Source organism: Ursus maritimus, unplaced genomic scaffold (assembly GCF_017311325.1).
Source record: "Ursus maritimus isolate PB19 unplaced genomic scaffold, ASM1731132v1 scaffold_22, whole genome shotgun sequence".
NCBI classification, from domain to species: Eukaryota; Metazoa; Chordata; class Mammalia; order Carnivora; family Ursidae; genus Ursus; species Ursus maritimus.
The window spans coordinates 19,544,337-19,567,568 of record NW_024424675.1 but is presented as its reverse complement, the minus strand read 5'-3'; the positions used below and the strand labels follow the sequence as shown (position 1 = coordinate 19,567,568).

Below are 23,232 nucleotides of genomic sequence, written 5' to 3'. Positions count from 1 at the left end.
CAGCCTAAGAGACCGTGAGACGCGGCTCAGCGCCCCAGGCGAGCGTGCGAACGAGCGCTCGGAGGCGCGCAAGGGCGGAGCCCGCGAGGGCCGGGAGACGCCCTTTCGGTGTGGGCCAACCAGCGCCCGTCTCTGAACCGCCAATGAGGACGCGCCTTACAGCCAAGGCCGGGTCGGGAGCGAGGCTGCGGCGAGTGCGGCGCTGACAGAGACGCGCGCGCGCCATCCAGCTCGGATCCCGGGCCGCGGCCGCCATCACCGCCGCCCGCCCAGTCGCCCCTCAGCCGCTTCCCCTCGCCATGGAGGCGAGGCCGCCGCCGCCGCCGCGGAGCTCCGAGCCGCGGGCCGGGCGGCGGCCGTGAGGGCGTGTGGCGGGCCGAGACGCCGCCGCGGAGCCGAGGCGGAGCCGCCGTCCTCGTTCCCAGCGGTCCCGCCCAGCGCCGGACTCGGTGAGTGCTCGCGGCCCCGCCGCCGCCCGGGTGGGCTCCGCAAGGGGGGGCGGCTCCCGGGCGCGGGTGGGAGGGGTCACCGGCCGGAGCCCCAGGCCCTCTTTTCCGGGCAGAACCCATCAGGCGGCTCCAGTCGGACCCCGCGTCCTTGCGCTGTCCGTAGGGGGGGTCCCCGGAAACGTGCCGGACAGGGCGCCGACCCCTCTCGACTGCCCGGGAACTTTGCGTGCGTCCTCTTGGGGCCAGGCCAGGGCGCTGCCATAGTTCATTCTGAGAGAAGAAACTTGAAACAGAACAGAATTTGCTTGGGTCCATTTAATGGAAAGAAAGAAGAGCACTCCTGGCATGAGAAAATTTGCTCTTGCGGAGACCAACTTTTCTTTGCCTTAACCCCCCCCCCCCTCGGCCCCTGGCCCAGGTCCCTCTCTTTTCCGCCCACTCCCAACTGTCGAGGCTGCCTAAGAAGGGAAATAGGGGCTCAGAGCTGCCCAGAAATCAAAATGAGCCAGTTGGGAATGCAGATCCCCTTACTTTTTACTTTTGGTAAATAAAATAAAGAATATTGTTTTTTGGAAAATTCGTTCCTAATTGTATTTCCTGAAGATAAAAATAATAATGGCAGGGCTGAGGGTTTTTGTTTGTTTGTTTGTTTTGAGCTCAGTGATGATGTTTGTAAGACTGGAAAAGAGAAATGTTCAAGACCTCCCTAGGCAGGTAAATGCCTTCAGAAACCTTTACCCAGGGTAGGGATTTGTGCTCTAGAACCAGTCACATCTCCCAGGAGATGTCTTCATTTGCCACCTGCTTGCTGTTAAGGCAGCCTAGAACCAGAAGATGGTGGGCGAGGAGAGAACTGAGGGTGGAAGATGGGCGAACATCTTCCTGCCTGGCCACTCCTTCAAAAAACACAGATCTGATGCTGTCACTTGTTTACTTAAAAACTCCTCGCTCTCCTTTTCCCGTGGGATGAATGAAGCCCAAAATGTCTTATCAAGTCATACAAGGCCCTGGATGATCTTGCCTCAATTTACTTTTAGCTTAATCCTTCGATTCTCCTTTCCCTCATCCCCAGCCATTTGGAACTGCTTGACTGCCTCTTCACATGCCTTTGCTCTTTCCTCCCCTGCCATTATCTGCGAAGCTCTAGCTCTGTCTTTAAAGACCTTCTCATCTGAGAAGCTTCTTGAGGCCAGGAGCTGTGTCTTGTTTACCTTTCCATTTCCCATGCTAAGAGGATTCTTCCTATCTGTTGTCTTGTAGGTCGTATCCCATCTCTTCCCCTGTATGTCTCTTGTCTGTTTACTTCCAGGTACCCACTTGCTAAGAGAATCTTTTGCTGAGTGTTTCCTGAAGGCCTGCTTGCAGAGTCTTTGGCACATCTTGGATGTTTAGTATCTCAGATTGCCCATCTCCCAGTGTCCATCTCACCCAGTCCCCATAAGTAGTTAGCAGGCAGGAACCGGCAGGTCTCCTATCACGATGGTCTCCAGTCTGCTTGACTGTCTCTGAAAGCTCAAAGCCCCCATGGTCTCTTTTCACCTCTGCCTGCCCCAAGCGGCCTGGCTAATAATATATGCATTCTAAAGCATGTGGGATCGAGGAGGTTGTTTACTGGGTACCTTTTAGCCACTTGTTTACCATCTGGATGAAATTCAGAACCCGGAAAGGCTAATCATGTCTTTTAAGTAAAGGCGTTCATGTGCCTTCTATTTGCCAGGTGAAGTGCTTGGGATACAAAATTAAAGCAAGGAAGTCCAATCTTTACCTTTTAGGAGCTCACAGTCTAATGCAGGGCAGGTGGATACAAATACCTCACAAGTGCTCTGAGAATGTGATAATGATAATATCTATTGTCTTTTATTTGCCTTGTGAGAGACTGTGTAATAAATTCATTCCATGAATTATCTTATTTAATCCTTTCAACAGTCAAGTAGGGGCTTTTTCCTGTTTGACAAGGGTGGAAACCGAGGCCATATAGGGGGCACATGAGGGAATATTCAGGATTTGAATCTTGGCAGTCTAGTTGCAGAACATCTGTCAGGCTGTATAGAGAGCATTCCTTTCCTGGGAGGGGGCCTTTGGGTCACGGAGGTTGCATACGAGTTTGTGTGTGGTAGACTAGATAGGATATAGGAAAGAAGGAGCAGCACGTGAGGTCTTGGAGGTGGAAGGAGTCCATTGTCCTTGGGGAACAGGGAGAGATTAAAACAACTGGATTGGGTAGAGGGGAGAAGGGTGGGAGATGAAATTAGGGTGAGTTTGCAGGGCTGTCTCGAGTTTGGGCAGTGGAGAGCCACTGGATGATTTTAAAGTCAGGGACTCTGGGCTGAGTAAACTTTGGAAAGGTCATTTCGGGGCAGTGTGGGACCAGAAGCTGATGCCCCTGCAATTTGGAGGCAATGCTCAGGCCCTGCAGGGGTGGAATCATAGCCTCTTAGACTCAGAGGGAGGCCTAGAGAGAATCCTCAGTTTTAGGAAAAGATAAATACATGTGAGAAAACACTCCAGCAGAAAAGAAAAGAAAAAAAAAAAAAGAAGAAGAAGAAGAAGAGGAGAAAACACTCCAGCAGTATAAAAGGGAACATAGAGGAAAATAAGTCTCCCTCCTACCCTGAACTCTCCAGAGATGACTGAAGTTTCCAGTTTCTGTGGCCTTACATAAACACTGTTTCTTTATAAACATGTGTCTACCTATCCATATTCCTCCCCGCATGGTACATATCAGTCACACCTTTTTCCTTTTTAATGTATTTAGGAAATCATTCCATATTAGTAGATATAAAGCTGTTAATTCTTTCTTTTGACATTTTTTACTTTTTTCATTGTGTGGTTGCGCTGTAATTTGTAATTAGTCTTCAGGTTAAACCACATTTAAGTTTTTCTATTACAGTGTTAAGATGGATGTTTTTGTACATAGTACTTTGTAAGGAGCTCATGTGTAAAGTTAACTGAACAATATATTTCTAAAAATGGAATTACTGGGTTAAAGGATATATGTGCATTTAAAATTTTCAGACATATAGCCAAATCACCACCCTTTCAAGGTGTTTGTACTAACTTAAAAAAAAAAAAAGGTGTTTGTACTAACTTGATCATTCTCCTCCCAAAAAATGTGAATGGGACTCAGTGGATCATCATCAGAGGGTACATCAGGATTGCCTGGGATGCTTTTTCAGATATCATACGCCTACTTTTCCCTCACCTAATCTCCTCTCATGTGATTTTAACTGATTTCTTTCAGTTTACAAAGGGAGACATTAGGTTCAGAAGGATAAGTGACTTGTGTGACTTGTCCGTGTGGGTAGTGGTTGTTTTTTAAGCAGTTCTGATATTTGTATTTGCCCAGCACTTTTCATTGGAGGCACTCAGTCGATCTGTAAACATTGTTGCATTATTTTTCTCCACCTTCATGTGGAAAAAGAGATGCAGGTGAAGTTTGAATATGAGTTATAAGCAGGAAGCTGGCCAAATACAGATCTTGTCTTTCTACTTCTAATGCAGTAACTAATAAATGTTCCCAAATACCAGAGCTGAAGAAATGTCTTTTTAGTGAGTCTGAGTACAACAAAAATAGCACTATATAACACTAACTTAATAAAACTGAACAGCAAACCCATAAATAACCCAGCATTAAAATATGTTTTATTTTTACGTATTTATTTTGTAAAAAAGATTTACTTATTTTAGAGAAAGAGAATGCAAGCACACGGGGCAGAGGGAGAGGGAGAGAGACTCTCAAGCAGACTCCATGCTGATCGTGGAGCCTGACATGGGGCTCGATCTCATGACCCTGAGACCATGACCTGAGCTAAAACCGAGAGTCTAATGCTTAACCATTGGAGCCACCAGGTGCCCCAGAATTTGTTTTCATATATTCTCTGTAGGGACAGTTGGGTGGCTCAGTCAGTAAAGCGTGAAACCCTTGATCTTGGGTCATGAGTTCAAGTCCCACGTTAGATGTAGAGTTTACTTAAAAAAATATATATATATATACATAGATATATGTATATATATTCTCTATAGAAAAGAGAGTTTACTAAGTGTAAAACTATATTTGCTTTATTTTTAAAGTTTTAATACCAGTTGACATACAATGTTACAATAGTTTCAGGTGTACAGTATAGTGATTCCATACATCACAAGTGTACTCCCTAATCCCTCTCACCTATTTAGCCCATCCTCCTGTCCAAACTATATTTATTTATTTTTAAGTAGGCTCCACACCCAAGGTGGGGCTTGAACTCGCAGACCTTGAGATTGAGAGTCACATGCTCTACCAACTGAGCCAGGCAGGTGCCCCTATATTTACTTTATTTTATTATTTTTTAAAGATTTTATTTATTTATTTTGACAGAGAGAGAGAACACAAGCAGGGGGAATCGGAGAGGAAGAAGCAGGCTCCTAGCGGAGAAGCCTGATGTGGGGCTCGATCCCAGAACGCAGGGATCACGCTCTGAGCCAAAGGCAGATGCTTAACGACTGCGCCCCCAAGGCGCCCCCCTATATTTACTTTAAATTCACATCTGTTTGTGTCAGTATACAGGCATACTTTTTTAAAAAATATTTATAATCAGTATATACAGGATATGATTGTTGTATTCTTGAATAACATATTTTTTATTTACTCATTTATGTTTCTCATTTAAATCACAGAATAGTAATCTGTGCATTGATAACTAGTTTGTGCAATCTTTTAAATTTTTTCCTTTATTTTATCCTTTTTACTATTATACTTTTTTGTTAAGATTTATTTGGGAGAGAGAGTGAGCATGTACTGGCATGAGCAGGGACGGGGGAAGGGGCAGAGGGAGAGGGAGGGCTTGGTCCACCCATGAGATCATGACCTGAGCTGAAACCAAGAGTCAGGCGCTTAACCGACTGAGCCACCCAGGTGCCCACCCCCCAAAATAAAACCTTAAAAAAAAAAAAAAAAGATACTGGGGCACCAGGGTTGGGGATCAAGCCCTGTGTCAGGCTCACATGGTGGGAGTGGAACCTGCTTAAGATTCTCTCTCTTCCTCTGCACAAGCTCCCCCCCCCACCCCGCCACCACCTTAAAAAAATAAAAAAATAAAAATAAAAAAAAAAGTATTTTTAAGTAATCTCTGTATCTACCGTGGGGCTTGAACTCACAACCCTGAGATCAAGAGTTGCATGCTCTACTGACTGAGCCAGCTAGGTGCCCCATAAATGGTACTTTTGAGCACCCTTGCTCAAATACTTCTTTTGGATTATTTTCTTGGACTCTTGCCCCTAAAATGGGTTCACTGAGTCAGGTTACAGTTGCGGTTCCAAATCGCTATCTGGAAAGGTTGAACTAAATTATAATACCATCAACAATTTATGTGGCCCTGTTGCCTGACAGTCCAGCCAATGCTATTACAAACACAACCTAATACTTGATTTTATTAATTCAACTGAAATATACTGGTACTTGGAATTAGGCTTAATTTATAGTATCCAACAGTTATGTATCTAAAGGCAACTTATTTTTGAAGAAAGACATGGTTAATAGGTCAGAAATGTTTTGGAAATTTAGGATAAGATCATACAGATATGAAACGTGAGACTAGATGCTGTTCAACTGAAAATAGTAGACATTGTGCCAGAAGCTGGGGATATCCCAGAGTAGCATGGATGTGATGTCTATCCTTTCCCATTTGTGGGCTAATGCCAGAGAGGTTCAGTATTAGACAATACTTATGAAGGCCCTGAGCTGGGAAGGGGTTTGGTACCTTAGGGCATTGCTTCTCTAACTTGAATGTTCACATGAACCATCTGGAGACCTTGTTAAAATGCCAAGTCCTGATTCAGTATGTCTGGGGTGGGACTTGGGATTCTGCATTACTAACCAGCTCCCTGGTGAGGCAGATGCTGCTGGTGGGTGGATCACATTTGGAGTAACAAGGCCTAATTGAGACGTTGGTGATTAAGAGGGGTAGTTCTTCACGCTGACTGCACTTTAGATTCACCTGGGAAACTTAAAAAATCAGGGATGCAAATACCCCACCCCCCAGGTATTTTGATTTAATTGGTCTAGGGTGGGACCTGAGAATGTATAAATATTTTTAAGTCCCCAAGTGTTTCCCATATGCATCCAGGGTTGAGAACCACTGGACTAGAGAGATGCAGGAGCCAGAATTAAGGGCCCTATGTAACATGCTGGGATTTTGGACTTCATCCTGAAGGCAGAGCTAAGCCATTATAGGATGATAAGGAGGAGAGTGAACTGATCTGATTTGCAGTTGTAAAAAGTTCACTATGCCTGCAATCTAGAGCGGTAGTTTTCAAAGTGAGGTAGATAAGATGACTCACTGGGATGCTGGGGGAAATTTTAGAGCTTTTTATTATTTTTATCTAAAAAATGGTAAAACATTAAATTTAGGGATTGTCACTGCATCTTCTTGGGTCTGTAAGTCAGTGCACTGTGTTATCTGTAGAACTTTGGGTGTCCTGAAGGAAGAGAAGGGAGTTCTGCAGTGAGCAAGCACAGCCATAGTCATAGATTTCCTTTCAGTGTATTGCAACATTGATAACAGTTTATATTACCTAGTGTTTTTTTTTAAATTAAAGTAACCTTCACAAAATGGACAAGTGGCTTAAAACAATTTCTGCAAAGAAACCAGTGACTGAAGAAAATCCTAATAATGCAAGCAGAAGCAAACAACGGCAGAGCTGACCCTTGTTCAACTCCTATTACAAACTGTCGCTGAGCAATTAAATCAGTTTAAATACGTCAGCTTTTATTACATTAGAAAGTATCAGGAAGCCTATTTGAAACATGCATTTACATCCTTGGTCATTATTAGGAATCTTATTTTAAGAGTAAGTAGAACCTTGTGATATAAAATCATAAAATACAAGGCTGTCATTAGTACCAGGACATTTGAAAACTAAGCATATGGAGCATAAAGAGAACCTCTGCATTTTTCTCTTTCCAGTGATGTTTAAAGTCATAGGCTATTCAGTCAGATGCTGTACATAATTTTACTAACCCAGTGATTAAAGTATATATTTTGAGGTTTCTTGTTCTTATGAAAGACAGAAAGGCACATACCATTGACAGGTTCTTCCTGTTGCACCCCACCCCCTAAAAGGCTTGCTTTAAAAAAGACTGGAAAACAATATGTCAAGAAACCAAAATGCATTCCTTTTTCAGCAAATACTCTTGTACAATGAATAGAAAATGTTGCTGAAGATTTGAACAATATTGGGACAAATTTTGCAGTGTGGGAGGTTTGCTATATATATGTAGTTATAAAAGTATAGAAGCTTCTATCATGTGTTAGTATTTGCTAGATTTTCTTTTAATAACTAAATTCCCCCAAAATCACATCTTTTGTGAGCTACTGGAGGAAGGTTGTACTGGAGAAGACATTTTCTTAATAGTAAATGACTGCCTTAGTAACATTGCTATGTTAAATCATTGTCTAAATGTAAACTATTGACAGACAGCTGCTTTGACCAAATAAAAGGATGAAATTCATTCACTGCCACTTAATGATTATTGAGGCAGGTTATCATATGTTGGCTATCTTGTAGTAAAATTGATGTTATGCATTTCACTTTCTTTTTTTGCATTTTTCTTTTACAAAAAATTTGACTTTTTCTGTATGTGCTCCTTGGCAAATATTATTTGAAAAACTAATATCCTTAATCTGTCTCAAGTAAAGTTGTTATTTTAACAGTGACTGAAAAATAACTGCTTTTTTTCTTATAAAGAAATGTGCTATGCAATAGCCTTTTCCTAGTGATTAAAAAATAGCTTTATTGAAATATAGTTTACGTATCATAAAGTCACCGTTTTAGGGGCGCCTGGGTGGCTCAGTTGGTTAAGTGTCTGACTCTTGGTTTCTGCTCAGTTCATGACCTCAGGGTCATGAGATTGAGGCCCCCCCCCCCGCCCCCGCCGTGTGAGTGTGCTCACTCTCTGTCTCTCTCAAATGAATAAATCTTAAATACACCCTTTTAAAATGTACTGTTCAGTGGTTTTTAGTATATTCTTGAAGTTGTGCAGTCATCATCACCATCTAATTTCCGAACATTTTCGTTATCCCAAGAAGAAATTCTGCACCCATTAGCTTCATTCTCCATTCAGCCCTTCCCCTAGCCTCTGGCAGTCAGTTATCTTTCTGTCTATGGATGTGCCTGTTCTGGACACATCATATAAATGGAATCCTTCAATGTGTGACTTTTACTTAGCGTAATGTTTTTGGGGTTCATCCATGTGTGGCATGTATCAGTAATTCATTGCTTTTTGTAGCTCAATAATATAATGTTCCATTGTATGAATATACCAGTTTTGTTATCCATTAATCAGTGAACATTTGGGTTGTTTCCCCTTTTTGCCTCTTGTGAATTTCGTTATGAACATGTAGATGTTTCTGTGTGGACATATCTTTTCATTTCTCTTGGGTATATATCTAGGAGTGGAATTGCTGGGTTAAATGGTGATAACTGTTTAACTTGTAGAGGAGCTGCCAAAACTTTTCTAAAGCAGCTGCACCATTTTACAGTTCCCAGCAGCAATGCACGAAGGCTCCAGTTTCTCCATATCATCAGCAACACTTGTTACTCTCTTTTTTTTTTTTTTAAGTAGTCTCCACGCCAGTGTGGGGCTGGAACTCAAAACCCGAAGATCAAGAGTCGCGTGGCTGGAACTCACAACCCCAAGATCAAGAGCGGTGGGGTCCGCCATCTGAGTCAGCCAAGCGCCCCCTCTGTCTTTTTTTTTTTTTTTTTTAAAGATTTTGTTTTATTTATTTGACAGAGACAGCCAGCGAGAGAGGGAACACAAGCAGGGGGAGTGGGAGAGGAAGAAGCAGGCTCCTAGCACAGGAGCCTGATGTGGGGCTCGATCCCAGAACGCCAGGATCACGCCCTGAGCCAAAGGCAGACGCTTAATGACTGCGCCACCCAGGTGCCCTAGCCCCCTCTGTCTTTTTCATTGTAGCTGTCTTAGTGGGTGTGAAGTGGTATCTCATTGTGGTTTTGATTTGCATTTCCCTGATGACTCATGATCTCATTGCTATTTTGTTACACCTATAAAAACTCTCATAATTTTACACATGAAAAACTTGGAAACATAAATTTGTTACCTGATAAAAATCTCCAAATGTATTTCTAAAAAAAAATCTGGGTGATCTAATGAAATAAAGGACCTAGACATTGATCATGAGTGGTTGTTAAAGCCATTAGAGAACTCTATAATAATAGAAGGATCAGGCTGACAATCTTCTGATCAATTATGTTATCTCCAAAGTGGATACAACCAAACCTTATATTCCTTTAGTGTGGTACAATAGGAAAAAATATAACACCATTCATGAAATACTGTCTCCCCTACAAAATCAAACCTGAGTCTTAATTAAACTTCTGGATCTAACTATGTTTACAGAATGTAGTTAGAAAATCATAATGTGAGAAATTCTGTAGAAGAACCAACCCAGTTGCTTCACATAAATGCAAAAAATTGGAGGGATTATTACAGATTAGAAAAGACTAGAGACCTATTCACTCAGTGTAATTAATACGTAGACCTTGTTTAGATTCTGTTTCATACAAACCAACTGTAAAAAGATATTTATGAGGGGCGCCTGGCTGTCTCATTCGGGAGTGTCTGAATCTTGATCTTGGGGTCGTGAGTTTAAGCCCCACATGGGGTATAGAGATTACTTAAATCTTTTTAAAAAAAAGACATATGTATATTTTTAAAGATTTTATTTATCGTTAGAGCAAGCGAGCACAAGCAAGGGAGCAGCGGGCAGAGGGAGAAGCTGGCTCCCCCTGAGCAAGGAGCCCAATGTGGAACTCAATCCTAGGACCCTGGGATCATGACCTGAGCCGAAGGCAGACACTTAACCAACTGAGCCACCCAGAAATCCCTAAAAAAAAAAAAAAAAAAAAATTTATGAAACCATTGGGAATAATTTGAATATCATCTGTACATTAGATGGTTTCTAAACAATTATTTTAAAGTATGATAATATATTGAAAGATTCCTTTCTCTTAGAGGTAAGTACTGAAGTATTTCTCTCTGAAAAATAATTCATTGTGCTTGAACGTTTATAGATACTTTATCATAAGCTGGTTAATAGGCATAAAAGAGTTTATTATAGAGTTTGCACTTCTTTTGTGTATGCTTCAAATTTTCCATACTAAAAGTTAAAATACTCCAAGTGAATAGTTTTAGTGGGTTTCAAATTCATTTGTTAGAAATAAAAAAATATACCGTCTTCTGATTAGTTTTCAAGAGTAATTACATCAGGGAAGGTGAACATTTGCCAGTCAGATTTAAAGGAAAATGTTTGGGGTAGGATATGGTTGGATATTCATATCCATAATGGTTGGGGTTGGAAAAATAAATATCACGATTTAGTAAGCACTGCCATAGCGTTCCTTCCTTTTGAACCCATGTTTCTTTTTGGCTATGATAGCCATTAAAACCAAGTATTGACTTGAGACCATCTTTTAGATTGCTCTGTCATGAAGTATTAGAATGAGGTTTTTCAAGCATAGTGAGAAATATTTAATTATATGGGCCACACTAATATTTTTAAGATAAGTTTAATAATATATTAGTGATAGCAGTTTTTATACTTAGCATATACTTACCCATATAAAAACCATAATTGTGATCATTATTCTGTTATTTGAAAGTGAATGTTTTGTAGTGTTCACATGTATAGTACCTTTATCATATTTATAGGTGAACAGTTGTTGGGGGTGTGCACATGGATTGATTGGCTGGTCTGTAGTCAGAAGGTTTGTCATTACTGTGGAGAATGAACTGGATAGAGCATAGAGACTGATTTGGTGATTGTTAGAGCAGATTTGGCCAGGAATGGTGGCATTCTGGACTGATTTGGGGTCAGGGGAGTGGGGATGGAGATGGGGAGGGAGATAGGTGGATAATTATGACTTCTTTTTTGAGTGTGCACGTGAGTGCACGAGAGGGAGAGGGAGAGAAAATCTCAAGGAGGCTCCGTGATGAGCATGGAGCCTGACACAGGGCTTGATTTCATGACCCTGAGATCATGACCCAAGCCGAAACCAAGAGTCAGACTCTTAACTGACTGCGCCATCCTGGCAGCCCAGGTGAATAAGTATGATTTAAGAAATAGAAATGTTAGTAGGTTTCCAGAACCCAGGCTTTTTAAGAGAGATGATTGTTAATGAACTGAGCTGCTGTGTGTGGGAAGAACTTGAAACGGCTTAATATAATACTGTAAGTACATTAATACTACCCGTTAATAAAGAAAATGTCTTCCATTGATGTATCAGCAGTACTGTTACCAGAGCAATGTGGAATAGTTCCAGGACTTCAACTGTTCTAAAAGGAACTGGGGGAGGGGTGGCAGAGCTTTTACAGGGATGCTTCTGTTCTCCTGGTGGTCCTTTCCATGTCTCCAGTGATGTGAATGCTTTACCCACCTATCAGGGAGGGAGGCCAGTCCCTGATTCAGTGCATCAGCCTGCTTTCTCTGTGAGACCTCTGCTCTCCAGTGCTCCTTACTGCCCGCCTAAACCTGCATATATGTTGACAGGGGCTAAATTCACAGTGACTTCCAGCTGGTGTTTCTCTCTTTTCTCAGTCTGGGGTGCTAGCCTGCCCAGGGTTTTGCTACTAGTTGACAGAAGTCATAGAAGATTCTTTTTCTTGTAGTTTGTACAGTAGTGCTGTTGGCAGTGAACCTCTAAGGCAGTGATTTTCAATAGTGGGTGTCTGGTGGAGAGGAGGCAAGTTTGAAAAAGCATTCTTTGAAAAAAGAAAAGAACTTGGTTTTATGTTTTTTAGTCAGTGTTTGTATTTTAAAATTTGGCTTCATTTAAAATCATGTATGCATTTGAATAATTAATACATGTGTATGTTAAAATATTCCAATATTTTTATTGTGTACTAAAAATATACAATAAAAGGTAATTCTCCCCCATTTTCTAAGTTCCCCTTTCCAGGGGCATCCCCAAGTACTGTGAAACTTGTGAAACCTTCCAGAAATAGTACACACCCATACAATGTGTTTCTTTTCTTTCTTTATTTTTTTTTAAGATTTATTTATTGATTTTAGAGAGAGAGTGTGTGTGTGTGACAACATAGGGGTGAGGGGGCAGAGGGAGAGGGAGAGAGAGAATCCTTAAACAGACTCTGTACTGATCGTGGAGCCCGACACTGGGTTTGATCCCCGGACCCTGAGATCATGACCTGAGCGGAAATCAAGAGTTAGCCGCTTAACCATCTGAACCACCCATGTGCCCCCACTCCCCTTTTTTAAAGATTTTATTCTTAGAGAGGGCGAGAGAGAGAGAGAGAGAGAGAGAGAGAGAGAGAGTGTACATGAACAGGGGGAAGGACAGAGGGAGAGGGAGGGGTAAAGAATCTTTTTTTTTTTTTTAAATATATTTATTTATTTGCCAGAGAGAGAGAGGGAGAGGGAGCGCACAAGCAGGGGGAGCGGCAGGCAGAGGGAGAAGCAGGCTCCCCGAGGAGCAAGGACCCTGATGCGGGACTGGACACCAGGACCCTGGGATCATGACCAGAGCCAAAGGCAGATGCTTAACCAACTGAGCCACCCAGGCGTCCCAGGGGGAAAGAATCTTAAGCAGACCTCCATACTGAGTGAGGAGCCATCTGGGGGCCTGATCTCATGACCCTGAGATCATGACCTGAGCTGAAACCAAGTCCGATGCTTAACTGACTGAGCCACCCAGGTGCCCCCCCCATACAATGTTTCTTGTTTGACATTTCAGCTAACATTAAAGGAGGGTATGAGCATTTTATGTTTATGAAAAGGGGTGTTAAAGCAGATTGGGATGTGCTGTTCTTACCTTTGGGTAAGGAGTGGTGGGGGTTATGTGGAGTTCAGTTCTTTCTCTAGTGTTAGTGGGTGAGATTGCTTAAATAATATTTATTCAGTTGCACTTAGTTTTCAAAGGTTCTGTTTTGAAGGCTATTGTAGAGCAAGTGGTGGTTAACAGCAGCTCACTTAATCTGTTTTTTTAACATCTGAGTGGGGCTTTTGTGCACAGAAAGGACTACTTAAAATTACTTGGGTTTAAATTAATATTCAGTTTATTTAAGTGTCAAAAAATTTAGTTTTCCTTTAGTCTTGTTATTGTACTTGTAAGCATTATAATTTTTTTAAAAGATTTTGTTTATTTGAGAGAGAGGAAGGGCATGAACAGGGGGAGGGGCATAGGGAGAAGGACAAGCAAACTCCCCACTGAGCTGGGAGCCTGGTGCTGGACTCCATCCCAGGACCCCCGAGATCATGACCTGAGCTGAAGTCAGACGCTTAACCAGGTGCCCCATAAGCATTGTAATTTTTGTATAGAAATAAGAGCAATAACTTGTACTCACTGTTTAATTAATGTTTATTCAAGTTTAACAGATTAAATTCTTCCATATTCCTTTGTTAGTAAATTACATTTCCTTGGATGTTTAAAATACACTTATACATTCAGTCTGTCAAGCACTAGTCCTTGATAGTTCAGAGTTGCCACCTTAACAAGCAGAATCTCCTTAAGCACTTGAGCAATGCTGAGAAATTAAACTTACAAATTTAGTAAAGCAGACTCTCTTAAGGCTTCCAGTGCTTTTCACTAGCTGAATCTGAATTACCCACATGTAAAAACCACATATCCTAAAACTTAACCGAAAGTATTAGTACTGTGTGTTTGATATACCTCTTCTTGTTGTTCATATCTTTTTCTTCCAGAGTTGTAATGTCATTTACCCAGTAAAGGAGGAAATGGGAAAATGTAGAAGGGATGGGAGAGGGAAAAGAGAGGGAAAAGAACTGTGTAAATATTAAGTGTAAATGTATTTACTCTCTGAACTATCTTTCCAGGCATTCTTTGACAGAGTGTCCTGGTTTTTCTATACCTCTGTGGCCACTCCTGGGTTCCCTTAAGCCCCTCTTCTCTGATCACTCTTGGACTTACGAAATATTTCCATCCTCAGCCTCTTGTGTTTCATCCTACATAATCTTCCTGGAGGCCCATGCCTAAGCCCATGATTTCAGCTTCCAGCTCCTTGCTAATGAGGAGAAAATTTGTCCTCGGCACAGACTGGATGATAGCCAACAGCCTACTACTGCTCATCTCCGTTGGGCTGTTTCCTAGGCACCAACAGGCTCAGAACTGCCCTCATCTTCCCTTTAAATGTGTTATTTTTATATTCTCAATTTTGATGAGTGGCACAACCCAGTAACCCAGACCAGAAACTCGGATGATGGTGTTCATCTGGTTAGTGATGTATTCTTGTTTTACCTTCAATATTTCTCAAATTTTTCTAATTTCTTCCATCCCTTTTGTCCCTTAGTTCAGGTTTTTTCTCACTTAGATGACTGCTGCAGTTTCCCTAGATGTCTATTCATTATTACTTCCTTGTTCCAGGTCATTTATCACATTGCTACTAAGAGTACTCTTTTTTTAACTTCCTTATCTAATCACAGCACTCTCCAGTTTAAAATCCTCTGGGTAAAATCCAAACTGCTTATCAGACCAAGCTTTTGCAGTCCAACCCCTCTTAGCCTTTTAATCTTACCTTTTTCCTGTGCCCACTGTGCTATATTCTTTCAGATCCTCTGCCTTTGGCTGGACTAACCATCTCCCTCTTTTATTATAAGTCTTTATATGAGGGTCACCTCCTCCAGTGAGCATTGCGTTACAGACAGCCCGACTCTGATCTAGGTATATAAATCCTATGCTTATTTCTGTCGAGTCACTTACTATGTAATGTGATAATCTATACGTTTATATTGTATAATCACATATTAGCATATGCAGATAAATGTTCTTAGAATGATGCTGGTGGTTCAAAATGTGTAGTAATATGTAATTTTGCTGAGGCACAAATTCATGTGACTTGCACCTTGAGTTTGGCAGCAAGTGAGTTCACTTAGCTCTTCAATGAGCCTAACCTTGCTCAGCATCTAGAGCTGTCTTTTTATTATTTCCTGCTTTTTCCTATTCATCTTTTCATTTTGTAGGTTTTATTTTCTGATTCCCAAACTGGAAAATAGTTTTAAACAAGAAACTTTAAACCCCCATTATGCCCTTAAAACTCCGAAGGTTTTTGAGGTGCCTTTTTTTTCCTCCTCTTATCCCTGTTATCTTTGGCATTTAGTCAGGGGTTGCAAATTCAAATATGTTTTTGGAGGCCAGGCAGGCGATGTGTATGAGAAAAGTAGAAATACTGGGTTCTGTACCACACTGGAGGTTCCATGGCCTATCTAAAACAGTTCACATTCAATTCTTTTTATAACACACTGTGCTACTAGTTTGTGACTGTCACTCTAACTGCCAGGGATTGTACGTATATGATTCAGTTTATCTTTCTCCTTGAAATCGAATTCATTAAACAAAAACTTAAACCATACTATTATTCTTCTAGGCCCATCTGGTCTGTCACCTACTTAGTGAAGTTTCCTGAATTTACCCAGAGATTATATTTTTCTTCTTTTAGTTTTGGCAAAACGACTGTACTATTTTTTTTTTTTTTAGAAGATTTTATTTAGGGTCACCTGGGTGGCTCAGTCGTTAAGCGTCTGCCTTCAGCTCAGGGCGTGATCCCAGTGTTCTAGGATTGAGCCCAACATCGGGCTCCCTGCTCCACTGGGAGCCTGCTTCTTCCTCTCCCACTCCCCCTGCTTGGGTTCCCTCTCTCACTGGCTGTCTCTCTCTCTGTCAAATAAATAAATAAAATGTTGGTTTTTCTTTTTAAAGAAGATTTTATTTATTTATTTGACAGAGAGCACAGAGGGCGAGGGAGAAGCAGACCCCTTGCTGAGTAGGGAGCCCAATGCGGGACTCCATCCCAGCCGAAGGCAGATGCCTAACTGACTGAGCCACCGAGGCTCCCCGCAACTGTACTATTGATCACAGTGTATTTTAATTACTTGTTTTCATGTCTAATTTCCTGGTAGTTTATTGAGGACAATTATTTATTGATGAGCATGTCTTATTTCTTTTTTTAAATTTTTTTTAAGTTTTTTTTTTTTTCTAAATTTATCATTTGAGAGAGAGAGAGAGAGAGAGTGAGAGCGAGCGCTAGTGAGAACATGAGCAGGAGGGAGGGTCAGAGGGAGAGGGAAAAGCAGACTGCCTGATGAGCAGGGAGCTGATGTGAGGCTCCATTCCAGGACCTCGGGATCATAACCTGAGCCAAAGGCAGATGCTTAACTGACTGAGCCCCCCAACGCCTGCCCCCCCCCCAGCATGTCTTATTTCTATTAAGATTTCAGTGCATTTGCATTGCATTGAGTGAAGTGCTAGGCAACAGGTATTGATTAAAACCAAAATATGAAGTCAAGAATATAATAACATTTTTTTCTTTTAATGATTTGTAGGGCTGTGTGTCTACACTAAATTTCAGCTTTGTTTCTTGGAAATTACCAAGAATATTAGTGATGATGTATCTGTATTGTTGGATTTGATGTGGACAAATCTGTGTTTGTACAGATGGTGACTAAACAACTTACAAATAAACAATGTTTTGTCCCCCTGAGAAAAGATCCCCAAGGGGGACTTCCTGCTTCCATTTGCATATGGCTAAGGGAGATTAAACACTTGGTGATTATGGAAAATGTGAAGGAATATGAGTACCCTTGGATAAAGAGGGACTTGGAATCGGCAGACTTCAGCTCTATTTCTGGCAATACTAATTAGCTGTCTCTCTTTACCTAAGTCTCTCTGGGTCACAGTTTCTTCATCTGTAAAGTGATAAGGAACTTGATGGTTTAAGATCCTTCTATCTCTAAAGTTACTTAATTCTAAAACACTAATTTCTAAAATATTATGGCCAGGGAAGGAAGTACTTATGGTCTAGCTCATTCTGAGGAGAATTTGAAGTAATTTGCTGAAATATATAAAAACTAGTGTGTGTGTGTGTGTAGAAGCTCTCTAGAAAGATACTGGAGAAACTGGTAATAATAATTACCTCTGGGAGCTGGGGTAGTGGAGGGATGGTGGGAGAGATACCTTCTATTTTTTTTTTTAAGATATTATTTATTTATTTGATAGAGACACAGTGAGAGAGGAAACACAGGCAGGGGGAATGGGACAGGGAGAAGCTGGCTTCCCGCTGTGCGGGGCTGGATCCCAGGACCCTGGGCCCAGGCTCGATCCCAGGACCTGAGCCGATGGCAGACGCTTAATGACTGAGCGACCCAGGTGTCCCGGAAGGATACCTTCTAGTCAGTGTATTTTTAAATATTTTTTGAATTTTATAATGGTGTCTGAGTACCTACTAAATAAGGACAAATTTTAAATATATACACATATGTATTTAAAAAGTCAGAGTATAGGGAAAATAAAGGTCTCATGGTAAGAGAGAGGCAGCCTGGGGTTGTTAGTATAGAGAGTGCAGTTCATTAGATCCTGAACAATCATTTATTTTATTTTTTTTTAAAGATTTTATTTATTTTAGAGATGGAGCTCACACACGTGAATAGGGGGAGGAGCAGAGGGAGAGGGACAAGCTGACTCCACACTGATGTAGGGCTCGATCCCAGAACCCTGAGAGCATGACCTGAGCCGAAATCTAGAGTCGGCTACTTAACCAACTGAACCACCCAGGTGTCCCCTGAGCAGTCATTTAAAAAAGACTATGTATTGAGGTCTCAAGTTAAAATAGCCAAGGCAGANNGGTTCCAAGAGATCCACTGGGCTTACATGCTATAAACCATCATCAGTAGTGAAAAACAGCCTTTACTGGCACTAAGGTTTGCGGTATTTTCCTCCTAAAAGGGACATTGTGTGATATGGTGGAGGATGTTTCCAGTAATACCTCTGTAGTCATACTGTAGTGCAATAGCTCAAATGGGGGTCCTTGGATATATTTTGGAGAGAAACAATTTTTTAAATTTCAGTAATCTGAAATATAAGTGTATAATGATTACCTATCTTGTATCTGAGTATTGCCGCACAATGTCAGTGCTTATGTTTGTGTGTATTTTTAGGGTCATTGGTTATATACTTCTTTATTTGTAAGTAAATAGTTTGTGGGACCAGTGGAAGGCCAAGTCGTGCTGGGCACATAGGGCAACTTCATTGCATTTGTTTGAATGAGAAAGTGATGAATTGATAGCATATGGCATGCCAAGTTTAGGCATGCCAAGCTAAAAAAAACCTGTTATACCATATTTATGTTGTGAATGGTGACTTAATTTCAGGATTAAATCTCTTGTTATCTATTAATGATTAATTTGAATTTCATTAGTTTTATATTAAATTTGTAAATTTGTTTCAGCTGTGTATCTTAGCTTTATGTTTATATTCATTAATTTAAAAATTTAACTTAGCATTGGAGGTGTGTTAAGAATTTTGTTTTCTGGGGCGCCTGGGTGGCTCAGTTGGTTAAGTGTCTGCCTTCAGCTCAGGTCATGATCCCAGGGTCTGGGATCATGCCCCGCACCAGGCTCTCTGCTCAGTGGGAAGTTTGCTTCTCCCTCTGTGCTCTCCCTCTCTCTCTCTCAAATAAATAAATAAATAAATAAATAAATAAATAAATAAAATCTTAAAAAAAAAAACACAAAAGCCTTTTGCTTTCCTTTTGAAAAGGGTATCTCTCAAACTCAAGAAGCCCTGCAGTAATGATTTTTTTTTAAAGGAATATTTTGTTTTCGGTTTGCCTATTTATTTATTTAAGATTTTATTTATTTATTTGACAGAGCACAAGCAGGGGGAGTGGCAGGGAGAGGCAGAAGCAGGCTGCACACTGAGCAAGGAGCCCCATATGGGACTCAGTCCCAGGACTGGTTCTGGGATCAGGACCCAAGCTGAAGACAGACCCTCAACCAACTGAGCCATCCAGGCATCCTAGTAGTGATTTTGTTATAGGTCTTGTTACAGCTTTGCTCATTCTAACCAGAGTCAACAAATGCCCAAATGAAAGGCAGTTTTCTACGCATTTCTCGTCACTGACTTTTATTGAATTAGAAAAAGAAACTTTGAAATCATGAGTATAATTGCTCATTAATGGCAAACTCAACCTACTTTGAAAATGAAAGAATCTAAAGGCAACACTGCTGGGGTGCCTGGGTGGCTCAGTCAGTTAAGCATCTGCCTTTGGCTCAAGTCGTGATTTCTGAGTCCTGGGTTCAAGCCCCACATTGGGCTCTCTGCTCAGCTGGAGTCTGCTTCTCCCTCTCCTTTTGTGCTCGCTCTCTCTTGCTCTCTCTCAAGCAAATACATTTTTTAAAAAATCTTAAAAACAAAAACTTTAATTAAAAAAAAAAGACAACACTGCCTTGAATAGGTGGTGACTCTGTCTTGACACGGAGCAACTGTAGGCCTGACTGAGGTGCTTACCGGAGAGGTGAGCTACACCCACCCACAAATGAATGGATAGACCAGACCCCAAACTTCTCTGCAGTTGAAGAGAGGATGATTTGAATGAGTTTAGTCTGCAAAAATGTCAAAGACGAAGTACCCAGTTATTGTAAGTATAGTTAAGATGTTACATGAAATGTGAAATTCCTAATTTCAAATACCACAATTTTCTGGTGAGTCTAGCAAGATAAGTCTTTTGGAAAAGGTAACTCTAGAAAACAGAATTCTGCTATTTAAAGAAATTGTTGGATATTAACTTCCTGCCCCAAATGATGATTTTGATTTCAAAGTTGTTGATCTTAGGGGTGCCTGGGTGGCTCAGTCGTTAAGCATCTGCCTTCGGCTCAGGGCGTGATCCCGGCGTTCTGGGATCGAGCCCCGCATCAGGCTCTTCCGCTGGGAGCCTGCTTCTTCCTCTCCCATTCCCCCTGCTTGTGTTCCCTCTCTCACTGCCTCTCTCTCTCTCTCTCTCTGTCAAATAAATAAATAAATAAATAAAATCTTAAAAAAAAAAAAAAACCCAAACCACGAAGTTGTTGATCTTAGCCTTTTTTTTTCTAACAGTAGCTTAGAAGACCTGTTTTTCTGTTGAGGTAATTGTTCTTGACATCAAAACAGTATTAGCACAGAGAAGAAAACTTATTTTTTGGTCTTTTACATTTCAAATAATTGTGATAGAATTTTGAAAGAAGGGTGCAAGGTTTTGTATTCCATTCAGTGTTACCTAATCTGGTAGTCTGTTGAATCCAACCCTGTGATTCTTAGGGTGGTTTGGCTGTAGATTCCACATATCAGATTAAAGAAGTCCCCTTCCATTCCTTTTCTGCAAAGAGTTTTTTATGAATGGATGTTGGATTATAGCCCATGCTTTTTCTGCATTTATTAATATTCATATGATTTTTCTTTTAATTGTCAATATAAGTTACCTTAATCAGTTTTTTAGAAGTAAAAAGTTTTCTTTTAAGCTCATTATTTATCCAATTTTTGCTTCATTTTTTTTTTTTTTTAAAGATTTATTTATTTGACAGAGCAAGAGAGCACAAGCAGGGGTAAGAGTAGAAGGAGAGGGAGAAGCAGCCTCCCCACCCGAGCAGGGAACCCGATGCGGAGGTCGATCCCAGGACTCTGGGATCACAACCTGAGCAGAAGGCAGATGCTTAACCATCTGAGCCACCCAGGCGCCCTTGTTTATCTAAATTTTATTGTAGAATATACATAACAGAATTTACCATTTTAACTTTTTTATTTTTTTTAAAGAAATTTATTTACTCAATGGGGCTTTGAACTCATGACCCAGAAATCAAGAGTCTACCAAACTGAGCCCGCCAGGCGCCCCCATTTTTATGATTGATTGATTTTTAAAATTTAAGTGACAGAGCGAGCACCAACGGGGGAGTGGCAGGCAGAGGGAAAGGGAGAAGCAGGCTTCTCCTGGGATCATGACCTGAGCCAAAGGCAGACAGTTAACCAACTGAGCCGCCCAGACGCCCCCCATTTTAACTATTTTTAAGTGCATATTTCAGTGTACATTCACATTGATTGTTGTGCTGCTGTCACCACCATCCATCTCCAGAACTTTGGCATCGTCTGCAACTGAAACTCTATACCGTTTAAACAGTAACTTCTCCTTCTCCTTCCCCTATCTCTTGGCAGCTACCTTTCACTAATTCTTAACATTAAACACAATTTGGTCCCCATATGTACTGTATTACCTTTTTTATCTTATATGTTGTTGGCATCAGATTACTAATATTTTGTATGGATTTGGTAGGGTTTTTTTTTTTTAATATAGTTGAGACTATTTTCGAACTTCATTGTGGTTTCCTTCTTTGGTCAGTGGGTTATTCATAAGTATGCCTTTTAGCTTTCAAACGTGAGGTTTTTCTAATTATCTTTTTGTAATGGTTTTACAGATTAATGCACTGTGGTTAAAGATAGGATTTATATGATTTCAGTCCTTTGGAAATTGTTAATATTTATTTGGCCTAGTATATCCTTCCTCCGGATGCCATATTATTAATGTTAAGTTTTACCACAATTGCCTTATCTCTGTCACTTTATCCTTCTGTTTATACAGTTTTTCTTCTTCCTTTTTTTTTTAAAGATTTTATTGATTTATTTGACAGAGAGAGTGAGAGAGGGAACACAAGCAAGGGGAGTGGGAGAGGAAGAAGCAGCCTCCCAGCAGAGCAGGGAGCCCGATGTGGGGCTCAACCCCAGGACCCTGGGATCATGCCCTGAGCCAAAGGCAGACGCTTAACAACTGATCCACCCAGGCGCCCCCAGTTTTTCTTCTTTTTTAAAGATTTACTTACTAGAGTGTGTGCGTGCATTGCACAAGTGAGCGAAGGTGGGGTGGGGCAAAGGGAGAGGGAGAGAGAGAAAATCCTTGAGCAGACTCCCCACTGAGTGCAGAGATCATCCCAGGGCTTGATTGCAGAACCCTGAGATCATGATCTGAGCCGAAATCAAGAGTTGGCCACCCAATCAACTGAGCCAGCCGGACGCCCCTGTTTATACAGTTTTTCTGAATCATTTGAGAAATAAGTTGCAGTCATAATGCTGTGTCACCTCCAAATCAGTGTGTATTTCCTAAAAACAGGGATACTCTTCTGTATAACCGCAGCACACCCATTAAAATCAGGAACTAAATATTGATATAATGCTGCTATCTAATTCACAGACACCACACCACTCACATTTCACTGATCTCCCAATTATGTTCTTTACAGCAAAAATAAAAAAAACCCAAAAGAACAATAAAAAATCAGCTCCTCTCTCAAAAAACAAAAGCAGAAAAACCTCTTCCCTTTCTACTTGTAACTCAGATTCAGAGATCATTCACAGGCCTGCCTTTAGTTGTCATGCCTCTTTGGTCTCCTTCAATTTTGAATAGTTCCTCAGTTTTCACATGTTTTTGTTATCTTGACAATTTTGAATAGGCCACTTACTTTGTAAAATATTGCTCAGTTTGGGTTAGTCTGATGTTTCCTCATAAATAGATTTAGATTATGCATTTTTGGTGGGAACGCCACAGACATGATGTGTTCTTTTCACTACATTGTATCAGGAGGCACTTGCCACCTTGTCCCATCACTGGTTATGTGAAATTTTATCACTTGGTTAAGATGACAGGTTTCTATACTGTAAGTTAGTTCAAAAGTGTTTTGCCCTTACTAATTAATAAGTAAATAATATGTATTTTGTGACGTGATACTTCGAGGCTGTATAAATAGCCCATTTCTCATCAAATTTTCACCTACTAGTTTTTGCATCCATTGATGATTTGTGCCTGAATCAGTTATTACTAAGTGGTTGCCAGATGGTGTATTTTAAAAATTTCATCATTCCTTCCAACATTCATAATTTGGCATTTCACTGTAAAGAAAAGCTTTCTCTCCCTGTTTTTAAAAAAATCATTTAAACATATCAGCTTGGACTCCTGGATTCC

The 23,232-nt window shown here is 40.9% G+C and overlaps 1 protein-coding gene across 2 annotated transcripts in view; it reads left to right on the top strand.

Moving 5' to 3' along the window:
* The first annotated feature begins 369 nt into the window (after nt 1-369).
* Nucleotides 370-23,232, top strand: part of PTPRA (protein tyrosine phosphatase receptor type A) — a 150,947-nt gene continuing 128,084 nt past the window's right edge. For both annotated transcript variants that reach the window (XM_040638065.1, XM_040638064.1), the window contains exon 1: nt 370-449. The gene's annotated coding sequence lies outside the window, so the exon portion shown is untranslated. The remainder of the gene's footprint in view (nt 450-23,232) is intronic.